Here is a 27,126-nt window from a genome sequence, read left to right as displayed (position 1 = left end):
CGGAAGGAAGGATATCAGAAGTCGAGGACCAGCTCAGTGAAATGAAACGAGAAGACAAAAATGCAGAAAAAAGGATGAAAAGGAATGAGCAAAGTCTCCAGGAAATATGGGACTATGTGAAAAGACCTAATTTACGTTTGATAGGTGTACCTGAATGTGATGAAGAGAATGAATCCAAGTTGGAAAATACTCTTCAGGATATCATTCAGGAAAATTTTCCCAACCTGGCAAGGCAGGGTAATATTCAACTCCAGGTAATACAGAGAACACCACAAAGATATTCTTCAAGAAGACCAACCCCAAGGCACATAATTGCCAGATTTATTAGGGTTGAAATGAAGGAGAAAATACTAAGGGCAGCTAGAGAGAAAGTTCAGGTTACCCATAAAGGGAAACCTATCAGACTTACAGCAGATCTCTCAGCAGAAACCCTACAAGCCAGAAAAGAGTGGGGACCAATATTTAACATCCTTAAAGAAAAGAACTTTCAACCCAGAATTTCCTATCCAGCCAAACTAAGCTTTATGTGCGAAGGAAAAATTAAATCTTTTGCGAACAAACAAGTACTTAGAGAGTTCACCACCACCAGGCCTGCTTTACAAGAGCTTCTGAAAGAAGCACTATACATATAAAGGAACAACCAATATCAGCCTTTCCAAAAATATATCAAAAAGCAAAGAACTTTAACACAATAAAAAATTCACATCAACTAATGGGCAAAACAGCCAGCTAGCATCAAATGCTGGTATTAAACTTACATATATTTTAATTGGATAAAAAGCCAAAACCCATCGGTATGCTGCATCCGGGCCCATCTTACATGAAACAATACACAAAGACTCAGAGAGAAGGAGGAAGATTTACCAATTGAACAGAGAGTAAAAATAAACTAATAAACAAAAAGCAGCAGATGCAATTCTCACCTCTGATAAAGTAGACTTTAAAGCAACAAAGATCAAAAGAGGCGAGGAATGACATTACATAATGGCAAAAGGATCAATGCAACAAGAAGAGTTGGCCGGGCGCAGTGGCTCAAGCCTGTAATCCCAGCACTTTGGGAGGCCGAGGCGGGTGGATCACGAGGTCAAGAGATCGAGACCATCCTGGTCAACATGGTGAAACCCCGTCTCTACTAATACAAAAAATTAGCTGGGCACGGTGGCGCGTGTCTGTAATCCCAGCTACTCAGGAGGCTGAGGCAGGAGAATTGCCTGAACCCAGGAGGCGGAGGTTGCGGTGAGCCGAGATCGCGCCATTGCACTCCAGCCTGGGTATCAAAGAGCGAAACTCCGTCTCAAAAAAAAAAAAAAAAAAAAAAAAAAAAAAAGAAGAGCTAACGATTCTATAGATCAACGAGATAGAAAATTAACAAGGATATTCAGAACTTGAACTCAGACCCGGAACAAGTAAACTTAATAAATATTTATAGTACTCTCCACTTCAAATACACAAAACATACATTACCACCTCACACCTATTCCAAAGGTGACTATATAATTGGAAGTAAATCACTCCTCAGTAATCGCATAGCATTTCATAGGTTTAAATTAAATATTGGTTGACTGTTTGTTTGTTATCTTCTTCCCTTACTCCTTCCTGATTACATCATTAAGTATAATTATCAGTATAAAAGAGGTTTTCAATACCCATTACTAAATTGCATTCTAGCCTGGGCAAGAAAGCAATACTCCCATTCTCTCTCCCTCTTTCTTTTCCTTCTCCCTCCTCCCCATTCTCTCTCTCTCTTTCTCTTCCTTTTTTCTCCTTCCTATTCTCTCTCTCTCTTTCTCTAAAAAAAAAAAAAAAAAAAAAAAAAAAAAAACCAATATCGATAGTTGAATCTAAAAGAAATGAATGTATACCTTTACAGTGGATTTTTAGCTGCTCAGGAGCAGAATGCTAAGAAATGTGTGCTTGGATTGACGCAGAGTAGATGATTGGCATTGTGAGTGTGGTCAAACTTTACATAGAAGATAGAATTAGTATATATTAATCTGCTGCTAACAGTAACAGCAAATGCTTAGTGAGCTTTGGGGCAGAAATTTCCTCCGTATCCATCTCTTCATGCTCACTAAAGCCCTACTTGATGTATACCTTAACAACCCCCATTTTCCAGAGAAGGAAAATAATATTAAATACCTCCCTCGAGTATAGTTGAGACTCTCCATATTCTAAACTCTGTTGACATTTGATATGCTTTTCTAGTTCTGAACTTCAAGAAGATGAATCAAAATTCTCTTTATTCATAAAATGTTAGCTATAGGCTTTGGGTTCAAATTATTAAATTACTTTTGTGGTAATTTTGGCATTTAAAATATACCCTATTTAATTTTCACTATATAGTTTTAACATTTTGAATTTTTATAAATATAAAATTATGTTTCATAATAACCTGTTATTGTCTTTTAAAAAAGTTTACAAAGAATGTATTTGAAAAAAATATATAAGCCAGGATATCGCTGGTAACTCAGAAAAACAGGGTAGAGTAGGGCCAAAATTGATGATAAAAAGACTAAGTTTAATTACACAAATTATCAGTAGGCTCAGCACTGCCTAAATATAAATAATTCTTGGTCAGCCAGGATATTTCATTTTGATCATCTAATAATGTTCATGTCTGTCTCTGGTACCTCTGTTGACTTTTCTCCTTTTTGTTATGAAATATAACAGGTATATTAAAAATAATAGGAAGTTATATAATACAATATAATATTTACATAGATTTTTACCAACATTTTTCCCATTTCTTCATAATTTTGAAAAGTAAGTGAAACAAAAGTTATAGGTAGATTTGAAAGCCTATTTATACTCACACACATTCTCTCTAGTGGTAATTTCAGTAATTAATTTGGGTCCATAATTCTGTACATATTCTTTACATATATGTAGCAACACTATTATATAGTAACCATAATTTTGCAACTTATGGTTTCAGGGATTTTCCATCTCCAAATCTTCCAACACACTTAACAGGTGCCTTTCTTTAGCTTTACATTGGTTATTCCCTTTTCCTGGAGCATATTTCCTTCAAGTTTCAACATGGCTAACTTCAAGTCTTTTCTCAAATGTTATTTTCTCAAGGAGACCTACATTTTCCCAATCTTTACTGAGAGTCCAACCCACCACTTCTCCTCCTCTCACCGCAGTTCAGCCATTCGATCTTCTTCACATAATTACTCTATTTTTTCCTATAGATTTTATCAACTTTTCGGTTAACGTGTGCTGCACCGCCTAGATTTTTCCTTTACTCCCCTAAAGAGAGTCACTCACTCCCCTATTGCTGGTGGTTACTTATGAAGCTAAACTGAGTTCCCCTCCAATAATTGCCCTTAAGTAAGAGAGCAACCTCTCTGAAGGTAACGGCCCTCCTATGGGGCAGCCCACATCCTTTGCAGCAGGCTTGATGGTCTGTCCCCCATGCCTCAAGTTGGAAAACTGTCATGGGCCAGCTGAACTCTAGAACTTCCTGTAGGATCAACCAAGTCTTCCGTTGCAACTGCATCACAGTTCAGCTTCTCCTCCTGACCAGTTTTTCTCCTCCTATAACTCACAATTGTTTCCGAGACCTCTATCCAATATTCCTTATGTACACACATTCTTGGATATCAGAGTTCTATGAAAATTGACCTATGACTTTTGAACTAGATTTGATCCTACAAAGCAGAGTCTAAAAAGGGATGTTTGTAGTTTCATGATCTTTTATGGCCAGCTGCCAATAAAAACTCCTTTATTAATGGGGGTAGATGGAATATTGTTAGGTCCAGATATTTGCTTGCAGTGAAATTATTAAAATTTTCAGTGATGTGAAACTGGGAACAGATAGGCATTTAGAGGAATTACTGGCAGGTACGCTATTCTAGAAGTTAGAAATTTTCAGGGATAATAGTACTTTAAAAAAATTGGAATCAGATGACTATTTCTTCAAGCCCATGATACATTAGCGAATGGCAAGAAAAGTGTGAGGGTTATTAACAATCAATATCAAAAGGGTCTCCTGTGGCCAGCGGAGAACAAAAGCTAGAGATTCAACATTTAATTAAAAAGCAGCACACTCTTTAAAAAGTGGAATCCTCAACTCCAGAATCTGCTATGCCAAGATTAGGTCCCTGATTTGAAAAGAGAAGTGTGAAAACTGGGATGTGGATATCTGAATTGAAGCACTTCCAAACGTTGACTCTCCAGATTCTCTTGAACTCTTTGAGACTGTCACAGTGATATACTCCTCCTTGCTAATTAATGGGCTGGCCTCCCTTTGCTTGAGGTGTCTTCCTTTCGAGACCGATTGTGCTCTGTTTAGGGTATGCCACCACTCTCCATCCCCTGTGCTCCACACAGTAAGCCAATAACTGGGTTAAGTCACAACCTGACCCGCCTGGGGAAGTGCTGAAGTAGCAAAGGGATTGTAACCTGAAGGAAAAACTAGTCAGTGTTTTGTGGCAGTATATGTGGGACTGGATTCTGAGGATGCTGGATAGAAGAGAGTTTATTGATGTGAGAACACTCTCCAGGTTACACCATTTAAAACCTATGTAAGGTCTCTGGGATGTGGGGAAACAAGGTACTAGGAATGACTCCTAGAAGCTTAGAGAAAGTAATGGACTACACTCTGTGAGGCTGAAGTGCCAGAACTACTTTATCTTACAGTTGTAGAGGGATCAAAGGGCTCACAGAAGTGGGCATGCTACAGTGGATATACTAACTAGGTCAGAAAACCTACCAGACCACTATGATGCATGAGAGGAAATTTCATTTACCAAAGGAAAAAGGCACATGCTGGTGAGAAGGGCATGGGCATTACTGAGAAGCTCAGTGGTGGCTGTCCTCTATCAGCCAGGGATGAGGGTAAGAGATGCTGTTAATAACTGGACTCACTGATAGCAATGGGATGCATAGGATCCCTAATTAATGGAGACCAGGTGGCAATGCTGAACTGTCAGACACTAGTTGGGGAAATTATTATAATGAACAGCAACATCAGAGTGGCGGCCAGGAGAGAACCTGCAGAGAGCTTTAGAGGAGGTTAACAAAATACGGCATGTCTAGGTGCGGTAACACATATGTGCAGCTAACAATGTATACAACCAAAATAAAGGATGGAAGGTGAAGAGCCTGAGGGAAGTCACCCAAATACAAATGTTTCAAACCTTTTTCCTGATTCCAAGCCTGAGCCAGTTTTGCAGTCCTCAAAATTGCTGCTTGCAGGCTAGACTTCTGTCTCAGAAGGAAGAAACCTGCCACACCACAGAAAGTACACAGTAATGATTCTCCCAGTCCCTCTCAATCCAACCTTGCCATTTACTTGGGTAATTGTACAGTGAAGTAAGGGAGAAAGAAAACCATACTTCAAGATTTGCTGGACACAAGGTACAAGTTGACACAAACACTTGGGAGGCCCACAGCAGCAACACTCTCCAAGCCCCAGGTATGGCTCATGGGGGAGTCACTGGAACCACTGGATTTGTGGACTTGCTTGATCTTTGAATGAACAATTGAAATAGACATAATTAGCTTTTGAAAATACCCCACATTTGTTCTTTGGCCACAGGCTAAGATCTCTCATGGTGGGAAAGGCAAAAAGTCAAAGTCCCTGGAACTTGCCCCTCATAGTGGTCATGGAGGAATTGATATTGAAACCAGGGGATAGTAAGCAAATTATTTCCACTATAAAAGACATCACAGATTCAAGGTTAGTGACTTGCATTATGTTTTCATTTAATTTTCCAATCAGGTCTCTAGAAAAGTCGGATGGATCCTGGGTTTATGGCTTACTGTAACTCAACTAAAAGGAAACCCCAGGTGCAGTTGCTTTGCTAAATAAGCTGTTTCTGCTAGAGCCAGTTAACAATGCTTGAGGTCCATGGTATGTAGTAAGTGATCTAGCCAGGGTATTCTCTTCCATCTCTTCAGAAAGGAGGGCAAGAAACCATTTCTATTCACTCTGAACGGACAACAGTATATTTTTACAGTTTTTATATAGCACTACCTTAACTCTCCTGTCCTGAATCAAGATTTATTCTGAAAATATCCAAATGCAGATTCTATTGGCCTATTTGTCATATTCTCAGAGGGAGAAAACTTCCAACAGGGGGCACAATGAGCATCTCTCAGTCATTAAACTGTTGCTATCAGTAGGTCACTTTGGGCTATTTGTATTACTATTCCTTCTGTTCTCTTCGTTGTAATTCCCAAGAGCATCCTCCAAAATACTCCTAAATGCAAATCACCAAGTATGACAGCCTCTTTTCTCAGGAACTGGCCTTCACCAACTTTTAACCTACAGTAGTATTTGACTCATTTATTGCTCTTACTGTTTATTTTCTCTTTCCTTCCTCTACAATGTAAGATCCATGAGGGTGAGAATTTTTGTTTACTTTCCATCCAGATGTAACCCAACACCTACAACAGATTCTGGCTCATTAAATACACTAAAGCATCATTTGACTAAGTGTATATTACATAAAAAAGCTTAACTTATTAACTTTTGGATATTATGACGTGCTACAACTCATGCCTCTGAAAACCATTTGTCTTTTAGAGCATCTTTCATGATTTAGTAACAAATAGTTTTATAATTTCTCAAATTATCTAAACAATACATGTTTATTTTTATTCAAACAACATAGAGACACATAATAGAAAGGTAGTCACAACCTAGAGATAAATACTGTTAGATGACCATTCTTTAATATGTGTAAGTATTGTATCAACGCATTTTCAAGTTTACCTATATAAAATATTATCAATTCTTTTTTATTAATATTTTTACCTTTTGTTTTGTTTGGCTACTTATACTACCTCCAGCTCAATTACTTTCCCCATGACCAAGACTATATTCTACTTTTCTCCATGCATATGTAATCATTTACAAATATATTTATACCTTTTGAGTTTGAGTATAATTTGTTTTAGGTATTGTGAGGGACAGAGGCACCACCCAGATCACTCCTCAGTGAAGAACTAGAAGCTGGGGGATGCTAATAGTAGATGCCTCAGTCTCTGCAGTGATTACTAGCTTCAGAGAGCTGCCTCACCCATAGTCACACCATTTCCTAAGCGGCCCACATCAAATTACTAATCTAGTTCAGAGTATGACTTACTGGCCATTTGGACCCAATGCAGGGACACTCTGATGGCCATTTTAGCTCTAGACCTCCCCATTGGGTCAGCCAAGATTTTCATCAGGCTTGCTTCACAACTCAATTTCACCCTCTGCCCAGTTTTGCTTTTTTCCTACCCTGTTTATAAATATTGATTCCAGGACACTTCCAAATAAATATCTTAGACTTCATCTCAGATTCTGCTTCCTGCAAAATCCAACCTGTGCAAGGAATTGTACTATGTATTCATCTCTGCTCTCTTGCTTTTCTCTCTCACTATAATCACAGACTCTGACAAAGACAATGGACATAGAGCTAAGGCTTTCTTTTGAATAACTATGTAATTTTCCAGCGTTTTCATGCACCACAATTTGTTCAACTTTCCATACTAGGAAACATTCTAGTAGTTTCCAAATTTTATTTTCAAACATACAAAAAGTTCTGAAATAAATGTCCCAGTCACAGATCAATTTAAACTCAAAATTACATGATTACTTATTTCCAAAGTTCCTATTACATTTTTTCACTAATCAGCCTTAATTTTTTAAGTGAAGTTCACATTACTCCACTTGTTACTTTATGTACTTTTTGAGAGTTCCAATATTATCAACACGGGTCAATAATTTTTAAAATTCATGGCTAATATCTATAAAATTAAAGTCTTCCAAACTTTTTAGTCATTCCTCTTTTCCTAATTTTTTTAAATATATGAAAAAAGTACTATCAATATTCTTCATTAGCTGGGATAAATTGCTCACACAAAAGTAACAAGGCTGCACTTAATCCTCTCTTTTTCCAGTGCAATAATTTCCATGCACAGAAAAGAAATATTAAAAACTTTAAATTTTGAAATCATAAATACTAGGTTGGAATCCTGGCTATACAAAATATTACACGTGCAATATCCAACTTACTCAAACTCTCTCAATTTCAGTTTTCTAATTTGTAAAATGTGAATGGCTTGCTGGGTTTCAGTGAGAACTTAAGATTTTGTAGGTTCATTATCTGGCAAAGTGCTTTGCATAGAGAAAGTAGTCTATAAATCATTATAATTATTTTCTTCATATTTTTGGATTTTCACATAGGGGTGTATGTATGCGTGTGTGTGTGTATGTATCAATGCTATACTCACACTTTTTTCTTCTAATAGTTTTTTTTTTTTCTTAAACAAATCGACATTTGCTCTGCTTTATGAAAATAAAGAATACTTTAGGTACTTAGATTGGTGCAAAAGTAACTGCATTTTTGGACTGTGAAATTTAAATCATTATGATTACGCTCAAACACATCTATATTAATCAAAATAGGAACCATATGATAATACATTTTTGCCAATGAAAAATAAGTTCGTGTATTCCTGTAGCATAAAAATCCATGGTTTGGGATTCGACAATCTATTGGAAAGGATTTTCTGCATCCTGCTGGTTGTGGAAGCATTTTATCTGCAAAACATTGTGGAGATACTTGAAGAAGTGGTAGTCAGTGGATGAGATTCAGGTGGATATGAAAGATGAGCAAAAACTTGGCAGCTCAATATGTTCAACTTTGGATGCATTGGTTGTGCAACCCATGGTTGGGAATTGTCATGGAGAAGAACTGGGCCTTTCTATTGACCAATGCCAGCTGCAGGCATTGCAGTTTTTTGTGCATCTCATCGATTTGCTAAGCATAGTCCTCAGATAAAATGGTTTTGCCAGGATTTAGATAGCTATAGTGGATCAGACCATCAGCAGACCACCAAACGGTGACTTTAACCGTTTTTTGGTGCAAGTTTGGCTTTGGGAAGTGATTTGGAGCTTCTTCTCAGCACTGAGCTGGTCATTACTGGTTGCATATAAAATCCACTTTTCATAGCACATCACAATCTCATCAAGAAATGGTTCTTTCTTGTTGCATGGAATAAGAGAAGACAATACTTCAAAATGATGATTTTTTAAATTTTCACTTAGCTCATGAAGCACCCACTTATAGAGCTTTATCACCTTTCCAATTTGTTTCAAACGCTGAATGACTATAGAATGGTTGACATTGAGTTCTTTGGCAACTTCTTGTGTGGTTGTAAGAGGATCAGCTTCGATGATCACTCTCAATTCGCCATTGTTAACTTCCCATGGTTGGACACTATGCTCCTCATCTTCAAGCCTCTCATCTCCTTTGCAAAACTTCTTGAACCACCACTGCACATTTGTTAGCAGTTCCTGGGCCAAATGCATTATTGATATTGCGAGTTTTCTCTGCTGCTTTATGACCCATTTTTAAATAGTGTAAGAAAATGGCTTTAATTTGCTTTTTGTCTAACATCATTTCCATAGTCTAAAATAAATATAAAATAAACAGCAAGTAATAGGTCATTAAGAAAAAAGCAAGAACTGAGCATTAAAATGATGTATAACATAACCACATTTATTTAAGAACTCATTCCAATATCAAAAGGCAAATTTCAACAATGCAAAAATTGCAATTACTTTTGCACCAACCTTATCTTATCTTGTCTTATCTTTTACCTTATCATATGTGGGCTTTATGATACCTAATTATATGCATTTACCTCCTTATACAATTTCCCAAGTCAACAGAGTATACTTCTTCACCCACATGAAAAAGCAGAAGTGGATAGAAAAAGCTTATGAACCTGATAAATTAAGCCAGACTTTCAGCTTCAAAACAGAAACACACACACACACACACACACACACACACACACACACACTACAATTTTAAGGAGCCAGGTCAGATCTAAATTAAAACTTTTACAGAAGCCTCACATGGAATCAAGTTGTATCATTTCTCATCCTCTGTTCCCTGGGCCTAAGTCCATTTTCCTCGGCCCTTGGTACATACAAGTCTTTCTTTCTGTGGAAAGAACAAGAAACTGCTTTTTGTTTTCAGATGATTCTGATTTACCTTATAGGTAATAGGTAACTTGTTATATAGTTCCAGTAGTTCAAATTTTTATTTTTCCCTCTATTTTGTGACGTATTATTAATCTGGCAACATCTTACTGTTGGTTTTTATCCCCCTTGATCTCCTAGCTTTCTTTTTGAAATATTTCTTCCACTCTGTCTACCAACTCTACTAACCCAGGTATATAGAAACATTGCTGACAGAGGATCCAAGATGGCCGAGTAGGAACAGCTCCGGAGTGCAGTTCCCAGCAAGAACAACACAGAGGGTGAGTGCTCACTGCATTTCCAAACAAGTTTTCACTGCCCACAGACCAGGAGATTCCCAGGCCGAAAAGAACCATGAGTTTTCAGCATGGCTGGTGCAGTGGGTTGGTGCACAGAAACTTACACAAATCTGGGTGACTATTTCAACTGGTGCCTGGAACGCCTGGGAGACAGAGCAGCCCATTCAACTGAAAGGGAGGGGGCTGAGACAGGGAGCCAGGCTATCTGGCTCGGTGGATACTACCCCAACGAAACAAGCAATCTGAAATGCTCTGGATTGAGAGTCTCGCAGCAAGCACAGCTGGACCTGGGACAGTCCAGCTCAGTGGGGGGAAAGGTGTCCACCACTACTGAGGCAGTCTGCTAATACCAAGACAGTTCACACAGCAGCTGGGTAGAGTCTGCGGCAGCTCAGCAATACCTCTGCTAGCAGACTGTGACTAGACTACTACGTGCGGGGCAGGGCATCTCTGAAAAAAGGCAGCAGCATGTCAGGAATTTATAAATAAAGCTGACCTTCCTAGGTCAGAGCACCTGGAAAAAAGAAGTTGTTATGAGTTCCGCTGCAGCAGACTTAAAGGTACTTGCCCAGCAGCTCTGCATGGAACAACAGAGCTCCCAGCACAGCACTTGAGCTCCTATAAGGGACAGACTGTCTCCTCAAGCAGTTCCCTAACCCCTGTATACACAGAGACACCTCATAAAAGAGAGCTCAGGCTGACATCTGGCAGGTACCCTTCTGGGATGAAGATAACAGAAGAAGAAACCAGTAGTGACCCTTACTGTTCTGCAGCCCCTGTGGATGATCCCCAAGCAAGCAGGGTCTGGAGTGGACCTCAGCAGTCCTGCAGCAGAGGGGCCTGACTGTTAGAAGGAAAACTAAGAAGCAAAAGAAATAGCTTCAACATCAACAAAAAGGACGTCCACTCAGAGACCCCATCTGAAAGTCACCAACTACAAAGACCACAGGTATATAAAGCCACAAGGATGGGAAGAAACTAGCACAAAAAGGATGAAAACACCAAAAACCAGAACTGCTCTCCTCCTCCAAGGGATCATAACTCCTCACCAGTTAGGGATCAAAGATGGATGGAGAATGAATCTGATGAATTGACAGAAACAGGCTTCAGAAGGTGGGTAATAACAAACTTCTCAGAGCTAAAAGAACATGTGCTAACCCAATGCAAAGAAACTAAGAACCTACAAAAAAGGTTAGATGAGATGCTAACTAGAAAAAACAGCTTACAGAAGAATATAAACGACTTGATAGAGCAAAAAACACAGCACGAGAACTTCTCAAAGAATACACAAGTTCCAACAGCCAAATCAATCAAGCAGAAGAAAGGATATCAGAGATTGAAGATCAACTCAATGAAATAAAATGAGAAAGCAAGAATAGAGAAAAAAGAGTGAAAAGAAATGAACAAAGCCTCCAAGAAATATGGGTTATGTGAAAAGACCAAACCTATGTTTGATAGGTGTACCTGAACGTGACAGAGAGAATGAATCCAAGCTGGAAAACACTATTCAGGTTACTATTCAGGAGAACTTCCGCAACCTAGCAAGGCAGGCCAATATTCAAGTCCAGGAAATACAGAGAACACCACAAAGATATTCCTCAAGAACAGCACCCACAAGGCACATAACTTTCAGATTCACCAGGGTTGAAATGAAGGAAAAAATGCTAAGGGCAGTCAGAGAGAAAGATCAGGTTACCCACAAAGGGAAGCTCATCAGACTCACAGCGGATCTCACTGCAGAAACCCTACAAGCCAGAAGAGACTGAGGGCCGATATTCAACATCCTTAAGAAAAGAAAGAACTTTCAACCTAGAATTTCATATCCAGCCAAACTAAGCTTCATAAGCAAAGGAGAAATAAAATCCTTTACAGACAAGCAATTGCTGAGAGATTTCATCACCAGCAGGCCTGCCTTACAAGAGCTCCTCAATGAAGCAGTAATCAAGGAAAGGAACAACTAGTACCAGCCTCTCCAAAAATGTACCAAATGGTAAAGACCATCGACATAATGAAGAAAATGCATCAACTAATGGACAAAACATCCAGCTAGCATCAAAATGGCAGGATCAAATTCACATATAACAATATTAACCTTAAATGTAAATGGGCTAAATGCCCCAATCAAAAGACATAACTGGCAAATTGGATAAAAAGTCAAGACCCATCAGTGTGCTGTATTCAGGAAACCTATCTCATGTGCAAGGACGCAAATAGGCTAAAAATAAAGGGATGGAGGAAGATTTATCAGCAAATGGAGAGCAAAAAAAAGCAGGAGTTGCAGTCCTAGACTCTGATAAAATGGACTTTAAACCAACAAAGATCAAAAGAGACAAAGAAGGGCATTACATAATGATAAAAGGATCAATGTTTCAAGAAGAGCTGAAGAGCTAATGATCCTAAACATACACACACCCAATACAGGAGCACCCAGGTACATAAAGCAAGTTCTTAATGACCTACAAAGAGGCTTAGACTCTCACACAATAATAGTGGGAGACTTTAACACTCCACTGTCAATATTAGACAGATCAACAAGACAGAAAATTAACAAGGATATCCAGGGCTTGAACTTAGAACTGGACCAAGAGGACATAATAGACATCTACAGAAATCTCTACCCCAAATCCACAGAATATACATTCTTCTCAGCACTGCATTGCACCTACTCTAAAACTGATCACATAATTGAAAGTAAATCACTCCTCAGCAAATGCAAAAGAATGGAAATCATAACAAACAGTCTCTCAGACCACAGGGCAAACAAATTAGAACTCAGAATTAAGAAACTAACTCAGAACTGCACAACTTCTTGGAAACTGAACAACCTGCTCCTGAATGTCAACTGGATGAACAATGAAATTAAGGCAGAAATAAAGATGTTATTTGAAATCAATGAGAATGAAGACACAACATACCAGAATGTCTGGGACACATTTAAAGCAGTGTCTAGAGGGAAATTTATAGCAACAAGTGCCCACTAGAGAAGCGAGGAAAGATCTAAAACTGACACACTATCATCAAAATTGAAAGATATAGAGGAGCAAGATCAAAAAAACTCAAAAACTAGAAGAAGACAAGAAATAACTAAGATAAGAGCAGAACTGAAGGAGATAGAGATACAAAAAAACCCTTCAAAAAATCAGTAAATCGGCCAGGCGCGGTGGCTCAAGCCTGTAATCCCAGCACTTTGGGAGGCCGAGGCGGGTGGATCACGAGGTCGAGAGATCGAGACCATCCCGGTCAACATTGTGAAACCCCGTCTCTATTAATACAAAAAAATTAGCTGGGCATGGTGGTGCGTGCCTGTAATCCCAGCTACTCAGGAGGCTGAGGCAGGAGAATTGCCTGAACCCAGGAGGCGGAGGTTGCGGTGAGCCGAGATCGCGCCATTGCACTCCAGCCTGGGTAACAAGAGCGAGACTCCGTCTCAAAAAAAAAAAAAAAAAAAAAAAAATCAGTAAATCCAGGAGCTAGTTTTTTGAAAAGATCTAGAAAATAGACCGCTAGCCAGATTAATAAAAAAGAAAAGGGACAAGAATCAAATAGATGCAATAAAAAACGAAAAAGGGGTTATCACCACCGATTCCACAGAAATACAAACTACCATTCAGAGATTACTACAAACAATTCTATGCATATAAACCAGTAAACCTGGAAAAAACAGAAAAATTCCTGGACACTTGCACCCTCCCAAGCCTATACCAGGAAGAAGTTGAAACCTTGAAGAGAACAATAACAAGGGCTGAAGTTGAGGCAGCAATTAATAGCCTACCAACCAACAAAAGCCCAGGTCCAGACAGGTTCAGAGCTGAATTCTACCAGACTTACAAAGCAGAGCTGGTACCATTACTTTTGAAACTATTCCAAACAATCCCAAAAGAGGGAATCCTTCCCAAATCGTTTCATGAGACCAACATCATCCTGATACCACAACCCGGTAGAGACACAACAAAAAAAGAAAACTTCAGGCCAATATCCATGATGAACATAGAGGCAAAAATCTTCAATAAAATACTGGCAAACCAATTGCAAAGGCACATCAAAAAGCTTATCCACCATGATCAAGTAGACTTCATCCTGGGGATGCAAGGCTGGTTCACCATATGCAAGTGTATAAATGTAATCCACCACATAAACAGAACCAAAGACAAAAACCACATGATTATCTCAATACATGCAGAGAAGGCCTTTGACAAAATTCAACAACCCTTTATGCTAAAAACTCTCAATAAGCTAAGTATTGAAGGAACATATCTGAAAATAATAAAAGCTATTTATGACAAACCCACAGCCAATATCATACTGAATGGGGACAAACTGGAAGCATTCTCTTTGAAATCTAGCACTAGACAAGAATGCCCTCTCTCACCACTCCTATTCAATATAGTATTAGAAGTTCTAGCCAGAGAAATGAGGCAAGAAAAAAAAATAAAGGATATTCAATTAGGAAAAGGGGAAGTCAAATTGTCTCTGTTTGCAGATGACATGATTGTCTATTTAGAAGACCCCATTGTCTCAGCCCAAAATCTCCTGAAACTGATAAGGAACTTCACCAAAGTCTCAGGATACAAAATTGATGTGCAGAAATCACAAGCATTTCTAACACCAATAAAAGACTAACAGAGAGCCAAATCATGAGCAAACTTCCATTAACAACTGCTACAAAGAGAATAAAATACCTAGAAATACAACTAACAAAGGATGTAAAGGACCTCTTCAAGGAGAACTACAAACCACTGCTCAAGGAAATAAGAGAGGACACAAACAGATGGAAAAATATTCCATGCTCATGGTTAGGAAGAATCAATATTGTGAAAATGGCCATACTACCCGAAGTAATTTATAGATTCAACACTATCCCCATCAAGCTACCAATGACCTTGTTCACAGAACTGCAAAAAACCACCTTAAACTTCATATGGAACCAAAAGAGAGCCCGCATAGTCAAGACAATCCTATGCAAAAAGAACAAAGCTGGAGACATCACGCTACCTGATTTCAAACTATACTACAAGGCTACAGTAATTAAAACAGCATGGTACTGGTACCAAAACACAGATATAGACCAATGGAACAGAACAGAGGCCTCGGAGGCAATGCCACACATCTATAATCATCTGATCTTTAACAAACCTGACACAAACAAGCAATGGGGAAAGGATTCCCTGTTTAATAAATGGTGTTAGAAAAACTGGCTAGCCATGTGCAGAAAGCAGAAACTGGACCCCTTCCTGACACCTTACACTAAAATTAACTCCAGGTGGATTAAAGACTTAAACATAAGACCTAACACCATAAAAACCCTAGAAGAAAACCTAGGCAAAACCATTCAGGACATAGGCATAGGCAAGGACTTCATGACTAAAACACCAAAAGCACTGGCAACAAAAGCCAAAATAGACAAATGAGATCTAATTAAACTCCAGAGCTTCTGTACAGCAAAATAAACAATCATTAGAGTGAATGGGCAACCAACAGAATGGGAAAACATTTTTGCAATCTACCCATCTGACAAAGGGCTAATATCTAGAATCTACAAAGAACTAAAATGGATTTACAAGAAAAAAATAAACAAACCCATTCAAAAGTGGGTGAAGGGTATGAACAGACAGTTTTCAAAAGAACACATATATGAGGCCAACAAACATATGAAAAAATGCCCATCATCACTGATTATTAGAGAAATGCAAATCAAAACCACATTGAGATACCACTTCATGCCAGTTAGAATGGTGAGCATTAAAAAATCTGGAGACAACAGATGCTGGAGAGGATGTGAAGAAATAGGAACACTTTTATACTGTTGATGGGAGTGTAAACTAGTTCAGCCATTGTGGAAGACAGTGTGAAGCTTCCTCAAGGACCTAGAAATAGAAATTCCATTTGACCCAGCAATCTCATTACTGGGAAAGGATATATACCCATCGATGATAGACTTGACAAGGAAAATGTGGCTCATATACACCATGGAATACTATACAGCCATAAAAATTGATGAGTTTATGTCCTTTTAGGGACATGGATGAATCTGGAAACCATCATTCTTAGCAAACTGACACAAGAACAGAAAATCAAACACCACATGTTCTCACTTATAGGCGAGTGTTGAACAATGAGAACACATGGACACAAGGATGGGAGCATCACACACTGGGGTCTGTTGTGGGGGCCAGGGGAGGGAAAGCGGGCGGGGGGTGTGGAGGTCGGGGAGGGATAAAATGGGGAGAAATGCCAGAAATGTAGGGAGATGGAGGCAGCAAACCACATTGCTATGTGTGTACCTATCCAACAATCCTGCATGATCTGCACATGTACCCCAGTACCTAAAGTACAATTAAAAAAAAGGAGAGAGAAGGGGAGAAAAAAAGAAAAAAAGAAAAGAAACATTGCTTATGATCTTTTGTCTATTCTCTAAGTGAACGGTGATTCAACTCAACCCAGAATCTCTCACATGTTGGCGATTAGATCCTTAAACCATGAGTTAGAAAGCAGCAAACAGAATGGAAGAAACAGAGAGCCTCTAAAAGTCAACACAAAAGGGGCAACGTATTATCTTTCAGAGAAATCACTCTAAATTTTTACCCAAAGTTTGTGGCAGAAGAGAATGAAGCCAAGATGAAACTAGCTCTGAGAAAAAGACCAAATTTCATTTTGATGTGGTCCTCTGTGAAACATTACAGAGCAGAGCTGTATCAGATTTTAGGTAGTATTTAAAAAGTAGCATTTTAGGATGGACTATGAGAATATCTAAGAGTAAAACAAGTGTTCACTTGGAAAATGTTATTAGTGTGACCTTTATGAAATATTTTATTAGTAGTTTACAACCTGGGGTGTTACCTATTCCAATTGGAGTATTTAGAAATATGTAGGGACATTTCAAAAATTATCAGAATGTCTGAGAGGCATTACTTGCATATTGTTGGCAATGACCAAAACTATAAATGTCTTGTGGGTACTCCTGGAAATTCAGCCAATAAAGAACTGCTTTACACAAAATGTCATTAATACTCTGAGAAATACAGTGACATGGATATAATTATATTGCCAGGCTAATCATAGCCACACTGTTTTATATGTTACCTAGTATAACTCAGTCTATAATGCAGCAGTTACTCCTGCACCCATCACCTCTAATTCTATATAAATGAATTCTATCGTTTTCCACAAGATCTGTACAGCATCAAGGCTAGGAAGTCAAAATAGTCCCTTGCAAGAAAAATCAGAAAAAATCAAAATGTTTAGTGGAAGGAATCTGCCCTTTCTACTGTCTCATCAGCTAAGCATGCTTGTTTTCGATAAAATGCATACAACCAAGAAAACAAACTAGCCAGAGTCAGAGAGCCAAGCCCCACCTAGGCCAAAAGGTTTTAAATATTACACAGACATATCTGTGCATACAAACACACAGATAGGCACATATAACTTATTATTCAAATCAGCAAGGACTAAGACTGTTATGCTATGTTTACTTAAAAAACTTCTCCGAGGAGAATGTTAATAAAAAATGTACATGATAATCCACAGGAATGATATTGAACATCCTCAAGATACTGAATGGTTATGAGATGGATTATCATTGCTACAGTGTAAATAGAAAGACTAGTGAAAATTTCCCAAGCTGCTAAAGACTTCTCGTTATCCAGTTGAAAATGTTTTTAATTATTTGTAAAAATGCTAATGTGCTCTTTGATAGTGGGACAGAGGTTTAGACATTTAAATCATCAGGTAGAGAACATTATACCTGACTGGACTAACAGCTGCAACAAATTTTTCTGATTGGCATTGTGTAGAATATAACAACCTAGACAATTAGAATGACCTAATCTTCTTTTTGATGTGCATATTTTAGTAAGGGTACAAAAATTTTTCTTTACATTTGATTCAACATTTCTCTTAAAGATTTTGTTTCAAGATATTTGAAACCAGATGATCAGTGACTAGTTAATTAGAAAATGTACTTAGTATCTGAATAGTTTTCATCAAGGAAAATTTTGAAGGGTAATTCGTATTTTGAAAGTTGTATAAATAAATAAAAGTGCTTCTTTTGCTTCTAGGATCATATTCTCACCTCTATATGCTAGTTTTTACATGCTAAAAATTCTCCCTTGCCCCTTTTCCCTCTTTGCACTAGCAACTGAAGGAAAACTCTATCATACAGAGGAGATTCCATTCAAAAGTACAAACTGCACAGAATTTCTATAATACAGCCAAAAATACTAAAATCAGATTTACAGCATGTAACCCTGCTCTTATTTTTATGCTTTAGACTATTAATGATGTTTGAATTCTATCCCATGTCTAAACAAACATCTCATATCTTTGGTCCAGTTTGAGATTCAACTTAAAAATAATCCAAGACAAAAAGACAGATGTCATAGAACTTGTAGTCCAGCAGTACCAGGAGAGAGGTACTGGCCCAAAGACTCTAATCCTCTAGACTACCTATGGAGCAAGATGTCTTTCCACTTATATCATCTCCATGTGGTAACTAGTACTTTATGATGCATAAGTAAAATCTGAGGTTCCATAGCTTTGGAATGTTAGATACTATTAAAAGAGATGAGATTGGGACCATTAATGTCGCAAACTGCTCAGGAGTTGGGCAGACCTGCTCTCTAATCCAGGCTGTACCACCTGCTGAGTTAGTCTTCAACCTCTGGATGCCTCATCTTCCTCAATGAGACTCATCAGTTGAAAATGATCACTTCTAACTTGAAATTCTATAATGTTGAAAGTCTTTATTTTTCTGAACTTTCTATAGAAGTTGCAATAGAAGTCTGGAAAATAAAACAATAGAAAACACTCATAGTTTTACTAACCTAGTAAAATAAAACATTCTTTATGTTACCTAAATAGTATGAAATATCTTCTGTGCCAAAAATTATGAGCACAAGTACAAGGCAACCTCCCCAATGGAAAAAAAAATTTTAAGAAACATTCCAGAGCATAATGTCTTCATATATAAAAAACTCACACAAGTTTAAAATAAAGAGTCACTCCAGAAAACAGGTAAATAAGGCAAAAAAGTCATTTACTAAAGTCAAATTTTAAATCACGAATAAACTTACGAATAAATGCACTAGACCGCCTGAAAAGCCTACCATTTTCCTTTTCCCATACTCTACTTCCCCATATCTTGAGACTTTCCTTTTGTAATTTCCATTTCTTCTCATCATCAGTGGCCACCCTTTCTCTGCACCTAGTCCACTTTTTAATTATATCTCTTTATTCTCTATTGAGAACACTGAAATAATCAGGCAAAAATTCTTCCCAACACCACAGCATCATATCTATACGTCTACTTGTATTTGTTCCTGTACTTTCTATCCTCCTTTTACAAGAGTTAAACTGTAGCTATTGCAAGAGCCAGACAAACCCTGTTCTTGTTTTCTGAATCCCACATACCCTTATCTGTTCCAGGGCATCTGCAAGATACCCCTTCTCATTCCTATGTAATCAAGGTCTTTCTCTCCAGAATTATTCCAGTATTCTAAAAACAGACTCACTTATAGCATCGCGCATCCTAAAAGCAAAGAAAATCTATTGCCAAAATTTGCTTGTCTTTATTAACCACCAGACATCACGCACAAATGATCTGCTCTGGCTGTATTCCTTCCTCCTCACTTGTTTATTCTAAGTCAGTGTCTGAATCCACATCTCCACAGAAACTGCTATTGTCAACTCCATGGACCACTTGTAGTCTGCTATTCTAATAATTACTTTCTATCTCATTTTAGAGGCTCGCTCAGCATTCCTCCCAGTGATGACTCCCGAAAAATTTCTTTCTCTTGGATCAGGGATACCCCATTCACAGTTTACAGGCTGCTCACTGTCTGATCAATTTCAGTCTCCTGTGCTGGCTCCTCCTTTTTGAATTTGATCTAAATACCACAGTTTCTCAGAGTCTGGCCCTAGACCCCTTCTCCTTGGTCTGCTTCTCTAGATGATCTTGCAATCTCATTCGTGGCTTTGAATTTTATCAAAATGCCTTCAACTCCAAGGTCTCTGAATTCCTTTATCTACCTGTCGATTCATAGCTTCACTTTTATATTCCATAGAACCTCAAAAATAAAAGATTCCATGCAAACTTCTTATTTTGGTGCCCCTCACTGCCTGTTTCATAGTTTTCGCATCTCAGTAAATGACATCATCAGCCATCACATTATTTAAGATGAAACCTAGGAATGAGTCATCTTTGACATCTTTGCAACCTTCCCCTAGGAGGTCCAAAGTGAGTCAGAATGCTTTTTTATTCAAAACATTTCAAAAATAGAAGCACCGTCATGTCCTATAAGGTACATAACTATAGTCTTCTACTTTGCCTCTCTACTATCACTTGAACCACTCTTTTCTACTCTCAACCCAACAGCCAGAATGTATAACACAGGGTCTGCTTAAAACTCTCCTAAGTCCTCTAGTTGTACTTCTAATGAGCTCTGAGCACTGCACTAAGGCCTGCAAGACTCCATATGACCCTCCTTTTTTATCGTTCTAACCTTAGGTCACAGGACTTTTTCCTGCTAATTATACTTTGGCCTCACTAGCCTTTTTGTGTTTCCTAAATACCAACTTTGTTGCTGTCTTAGGACCTTTACTCTCAAGCTCATCACTGCCTGACAGGCCCCCCATCAGAGCATCAAACACGGGGTTCATTCTTTAGACTTTGGATCTCAGTTATTTTCTCAGAAATAATCTTCTCAAACCACCCCTTTGAAATGCCTCGACTCTGGAATCAAGCAGTTGTTCTTCAACATTTCTTTTCTTCATTACTATCTGATTCATTTGTTTCAGTATTCTTTGTTTGCTTATCATCTCTCCTACTAGATTATAAGCTTCTGATGGGCCACATATTTACTGTTTAATGTATCACTTTATATTCGCTACCAGAGAATGCAAGATATATTTGTTGAATAAATTAGTGAGTTCAAATCACTTCAGATACCGTAGGAAGAAGCTAATGCACTACCATTTGAAAGTTTGACATAAAACCTTAAATGTAGCATTACAACATCATCTAACTGACTTCTTCCCTGAGCTCCACGTATGCAGAAACTGCTTCCTCAGTACTTTTACTTGGGCATCTTGTAGACTTAAACTCCGCAGATCCGACACAGAACTTTTTTATTTAAACCCTCATCAATCCATTTAGTTCCTAATTCCCCTTTTCCTCTAAGATGCTGAAGATAAAACCTAGAAATTAAACATATTTTTGTATATGTATATTATACACATACACACACACACACACGCACATATAGATCCCATTACACTAAAGTTACATATGCTGTGATATGTATTTGTGGGTCTGTATTTATGTGCAGCTGTCTATCTATATTTTAAATAAAATATACTAAAGTATTCATGATGATTTTATTTCCTTGGGCATGTGAGATTCAGGGTAATTTTGTATACTTTAGAGTATGAAAAATATGTGTTTATATAGTTTTTTCCCCTAGGATTTTGTTTTGTCTGTATGGTCACTTATTTTTTTTAAAGATTTATGGGTTTTTGTTTTGTTTTGTTTTGTTTCTCTGTTTCTTTTTTGGATACAGGGTCTCTCTCTATCCCCTAGGCTGGAGTACAGTACCTAATCATAACTCACCACAGTCTTGAACTCTTGGGCTCAAGCGATCCTCCCACCTCAGCCTCCTGAGTAGCTAGAACTACAGGTGTCTGCCACCAAGCCTAGCTAATTATCTTGTTTTCCTTTTTTAGAGACAGGGTCTCACTATGTTGCATAGGCTGATCTCAAACTTCTGGCTTCAAGCCATTTTCCTGCCTTCACCTCCTAAAGCACTGGGATTACAAACATAGCCACTACACCTGGCCATGCATCATTTTAATAGAAAAAAGTAAAAACTTAAAAACTGGAGGATTCTATAAATTGATGGACTAGGGTATTAAGGAGAGGATTACTAAATTTTTCCAGTTCAGTAGTACAGATTTCAGTACAATTATATAGATTTAACTGGATCCAGTGAAGTCTATAATAGTACAGAAATCTAGAAAAAATGACAACTTTGTATGCCATATTTTGGGACGTCATTGTCATTGTGTATGGAAAGTGAACAGCTGACTGTAAGCCTCAAGAGCAGAATTATAATTTTCCTAAAAGATAAAATTATGTGTGTGTGTGTGTATATATATATATATATAATTTCTAAAGTAATATTCAAACTATCATTACCACGTAATGTGTGGAAAACAAAACAAAGAGAGTTCTACCAGGAAATTACATCTTCTAAAACTATTGATTATTATTGTAAAGCCAATATGTTAGTTAGTGTAGCCAGCAATGCTATTATGCTATTTTTGCAACATGTGAGTTAACTGCCTTGAATGGGCAGGTTGCTGGTGGTGTATTTGCTGGTGGTTTGATCTGCAAGTAGAGGAAAACGTTTGGATTCAATAAATAATGTTTTCTGTAGAATCCCTGCTTTATTTTTAAATTTATTAAAAATATATTGTTAGAATAATTACTAGTCTGGTGATTGTCCCAAATGCCTTATACTTTGTTAGGGTTAATATTTCTTTTTTTTTTCTTCAAATTTTATTTTAAGTTCAGGGGTACATGTGCAGGATGTGCAGGTTTGTTACATAGGTAAACATGCACCATGGTAGTTTGCTGCACAGATCATCCAGTCACCTAGGTATTATCCCAGCATCCATTTGCTATTCTTCCTGATGCTCTCCCGCTACTCTGACTCCAACAGACTCCAGTGTGTGCTGTTCCCTCCTTGTGTTCATGTGTTCTCATCATTCATCTCCTACTTATGAGTGAGAACGTGCCATGTTTGGTTTTCTGTCCCTCTTGTTAGTTTCCTAAGAATTATGGCTTCCAACTCCATCCATGTCCCTGCAATAAACATGATCTTGTTCTTTTTTATGACTGCATAGTATTCTGTGGTGTTTATGTACACATTTTCTTTATCTAATTTATCATTGATAGGCATTTAGGTTGATCCCATGTCTATGCTATCATGAATAGTGCTGCAGTGAACATATGCATGCATGTATCTTTATAATAGAATGATTTCTATTTTGAGGTGTATATACTCAGTAATGGAATTGCTGAGCCAAATATTATTTCTGCCTCTAGGTCATTGAGGAATTGCCACACTGTCTTTCACAATGGTTGAACTAATTTACACTCCCACAAACAGTGTAAAAGTGTTCTTTCACTTTACAACTTCACCAACATCTGTTGTTTTATTTGACTTTTTAATAATCGCCATTCTGACTGGCATGTGATGGCTCATTGAGGGATAGAATAGTATTTCTATGTGAAAAGCATCATATTGCTTGTTAAGGGTGATCATATAGATATATGTAACACTTTAAGGTGTTGAAGACTAGTATTGCTAAGGAGAAGAAGCAGCAAATAAAGTAGAGAGCATTTTATAAAGAATCACATTTTATGCTGTGATGAGGAGTTTGGATATTATTCATAAGTCCAGTGGTTTTCAACCTGTGCTCCCATGAGCAATTAGGTGTCTCTCAGGGGGAGCATTACTTCAGAGCAGCTCAAAATAGACTAAGCACTTGGTCCTTGTCAGTTCTGGTCCCCTGAGAATCAATTTTCAAAACAAGTTTAGACATTAAAGAGATGTTCTTGGGAAAACACTATGAAAGATGAAGGGAAGGTAGCAGGAGCAGGCAGGGGGAGATATTTAGACACAAAGCTGGTCTGTGAAAAGAAAGAGGAAAAAGAATTAAATAGGAAAAGCCAAACTGCAAAACTGCAAGAAAGTCTTACCTCACCTATAAAGTGTCTCTTAGCCAAAGTTGCCAAAGAGGGCCGCTGCATTTTCAGGGATGGGACAACGCTAGTATGCATGCTGTTCTCACTCATTAGCTGTAACTAGACTGGGAGAAAGATGGCCTCAGCACAATATGGTGGACCCACAGTCAACCATGCTTCTCCAACAGGTTTCCTAGGAGATCCAAGCAGTACCCATTCCATGGCCACCAACTCTCACCAGGCCCATTTCACAAAAGCTGCTACATTTTTGTTTGGTTTATAATTATGTTTTGACTAAGATTACATTTAACCAAAAAGCTCCATTTTCATTCATCAACAAATGTTTATTTATATCTTCTGCACATCAGCATTAACTAATATCTTAACTATAGTTACAAAGATACCATATCAAAAATAAACGTGAAATTCAACAGCTTGAAATATTAATTATTTATTATCCCATTCACAAGATTATAGATTGGCTGGGGCTCTTCTGCTTCATTCTGCACACCTACTGAATCACTAGAATAAATTGATTCCATTATTCCAGTGATGGAGTGATGAATGGGCATCAGTTTCCCAATAGAAACTCTATGACAGAGGGAGAGTAGGAACACTAGAGGGAAGGGTAGAGCACATAGCACCTCTTATGACTACTTTTGGTGTTGCATTCCTGTCATTCTGCCCACATCGCATTGACCAAATAAAGTCATATGGCCAAGGCCAACATCAATGTGTTAGGAAAGTTTATTGCCTCTAAGGAGGGAATATAAAACCACATGGTAAATGAATACAGCAAGGAGCAAAGAATTGAAAACAGAAAGGCAGTCTACCAGAGTTAGGCACTTCAAAGGAATAAACAAGAAACACAAGGTTTTTGCTCCTTATAGAAACTAGTTTAGTAGGGAGATTAAAATTATAAGTAGAGTGGTGTGGGTTTATAGCACAGATTAAATTTGAAAACTATAAAAACTCTGTAGATACCTAAAGCTACTTTTAAAGATGAGTTCTAAAAGAGACAATAAAAAGAAAGAAAGAGAAGATCCAAGGACAGAATCACAGATTGAAGAGTTGGTAAAGAATTGGAATCTCCTGAAAGAGATGGTAAGGAAAGGTCCAGAGAGATAAAATTAAAACCATAAAAATGAAAGAAATAACTGAAATCAAGAAAGAAGTGACTTTCCAGAAGTTGCATAATATACCAAAATCCTGCAAACAGTTCAAGAAGATTGTGGGCTGTCAAGGGTCCACTTGATGTGGCCATTAAGAAGCCATCAGTGCTGTCTATGATAATGTCAGTGGAGTGATAGAACTAGAAACTAGACTGAAATGGCTTGAGAACATAGAAACAGCGAATATGGTCTCCTAAGTTCATAAACTTACAGAGGGAATAAAAATGACCAGAACATTTAAAAGGCTTAAATACATTAGTATAGAGGCAGGGATATAAGGTAAAACATAAAATCCTCTGTGAACAAACTATTGCTTTTTTTCCCTCAATTTTTATATTCTATTTGTTCTCCCTTTCAAACTGCTAAATCACTTCGAGTTCCTCAAATAGACCATACAGTTTCACTTGCACAAGCTATTTTCTGTGTTTTTCTTTGCTTGAAGTGACTTTTCATAGTAAGGCATTTTCTTGTTTTCCTACATATCTTTACAGGAACAAGTTCTAATATTTATGAATACCTGCTATGCACTAGCCACTGTATTAGAGACATAACATCAGTTGCCTCAATGAACCATCACATAAACTCTGTATTGTAGGCAGTTAGAAATTTGAATTTATTGCTGTCTCCAAAGCTTGTGTTCTAATCTCAGTTTAATTAAACATATACCACTTTGTAGAAGCTCTCCTGTCTGAGGGTGTGCTCCCTCCTATAAGCAATGGGGCAGAGAAGGTTTTGCATGAAAACAGATTAGTGTTGAAATTACCCTCCTCTGAAACACAGATATATCTTTCATATGTCGACTACAGTACTTATTACACCATTTTGTAACATTAAAAAGTATATGAAGTATTCTTGCTGGCAAATGAAGAACCATGTAAGTATTGACATAGGTTTGAGAAAGAAAAAAACACTTGCGCTAACGGGGAGGGTGAATTGGAAAGGAAGAGACTAGGTGCAGAGAGATAACTAATAATGTATAAATCCAAGTGAGATAAATGAGGGCCTACCTAAAGCTGTCATAGAGAGCCTGGAAACGAGAGGAAATAATCGAAGGAGGTTTAAGAAGCAGAATCACTAGGACCTGACCAGTTGGCTGGGAGGAGAGTGATGACACACAATTTTCTAGCTGAATGGATTGAATGGATTGATGTATCTCAATGAAAATGGAACTATGGCAGAGAGAACAGATTTAAGAAGGCAGCATGGAGCCAACTATGAAATATGTGTGAGATATGGAGGAGGGGAAAGAGACCACAACAAAGAGATCCTGAGTCAGTGTATTTACAACCAAGTCTGAGAAGTTTTCTATCCAATACTCATTTAATCTACAAGGACTTTTAGTTCCCAGTGATCATTGGTGGATTTTGACTTAGAAGAGGCTGACAATCAAATAAATGTATATATAAGACTTCTTAAAAGAACACTGTTTCTCAAAGTTTCCGTGGCAAAATCAAGATATATTCTTCAAAAAAATTCATTTTAGTTGGAAAATAAACTTTTTAATTTTGATTTTATTTTAGTTTTCTGTTGCTGAAATGCTATAGATTTAACGCCCACCAGCATCACCTCCACCCAATGGTTTCATGGTTCTATGATAATAATGACATAACCATCTGGGTGTTGCTTTCTGGATTCCTTTTGCATCTAAAAACTAGGACAGCCCTTTAGGATTGACTACAAGCCTCAGGGAACACACAATTGCTATTTGGGAAAGGAGAGAGCATAGTATAATTCTGGATGACACTGTGCCAGAATTTGAGCAGTGAAATGATGCCACATTCCACACAGTCGTATTTATCACTTTCCCTCTCTCGGTGCTGACATTGTACCTCTGAAATATTTTGCGCTAGGTTGAAGTTTAAGACAGGTCATAGTAATGAGTTTGCAATCTACCTCTTATTTTTTTGTCGTTGTTAAATACTGTCA

General features: G+C 37.8%; 1 protein-coding gene and 1 pseudogene across 1 annotated transcript in view; both read right to left on the bottom strand.

Annotated features, from left to right (window-relative positions):
* The window catches only part of CXXC4 (CXXC finger protein 4), a 448,834-nt gene that overhangs the window by 45,125 nt on the left and 376,583 nt on the right, over positions 1–27,126 (bottom strand). The window lies entirely within an intron of this gene.
* On the bottom strand, positions 8,392–9,407 carry LOC135277755 (histone-lysine N-methyltransferase SETMAR-like; annotated as a pseudogene).

Source organism: Aotus nancymaae, unplaced genomic scaffold (genome assembly GCF_030222135.1).
Source record: "Aotus nancymaae isolate 86718 unplaced genomic scaffold, 86718_ANA_hifiasm-v0.15.2.pri h1tg000033l, whole genome shotgun sequence".
In the NCBI taxonomy this organism is placed as follows: Eukaryota; Metazoa; Chordata; class Mammalia; order Primates; family Aotidae; genus Aotus; species Aotus nancymaae.
Note: the sequence above shows the minus strand (reverse complement) of the source record. Positions and strands in the feature narration are given on the sequence as shown.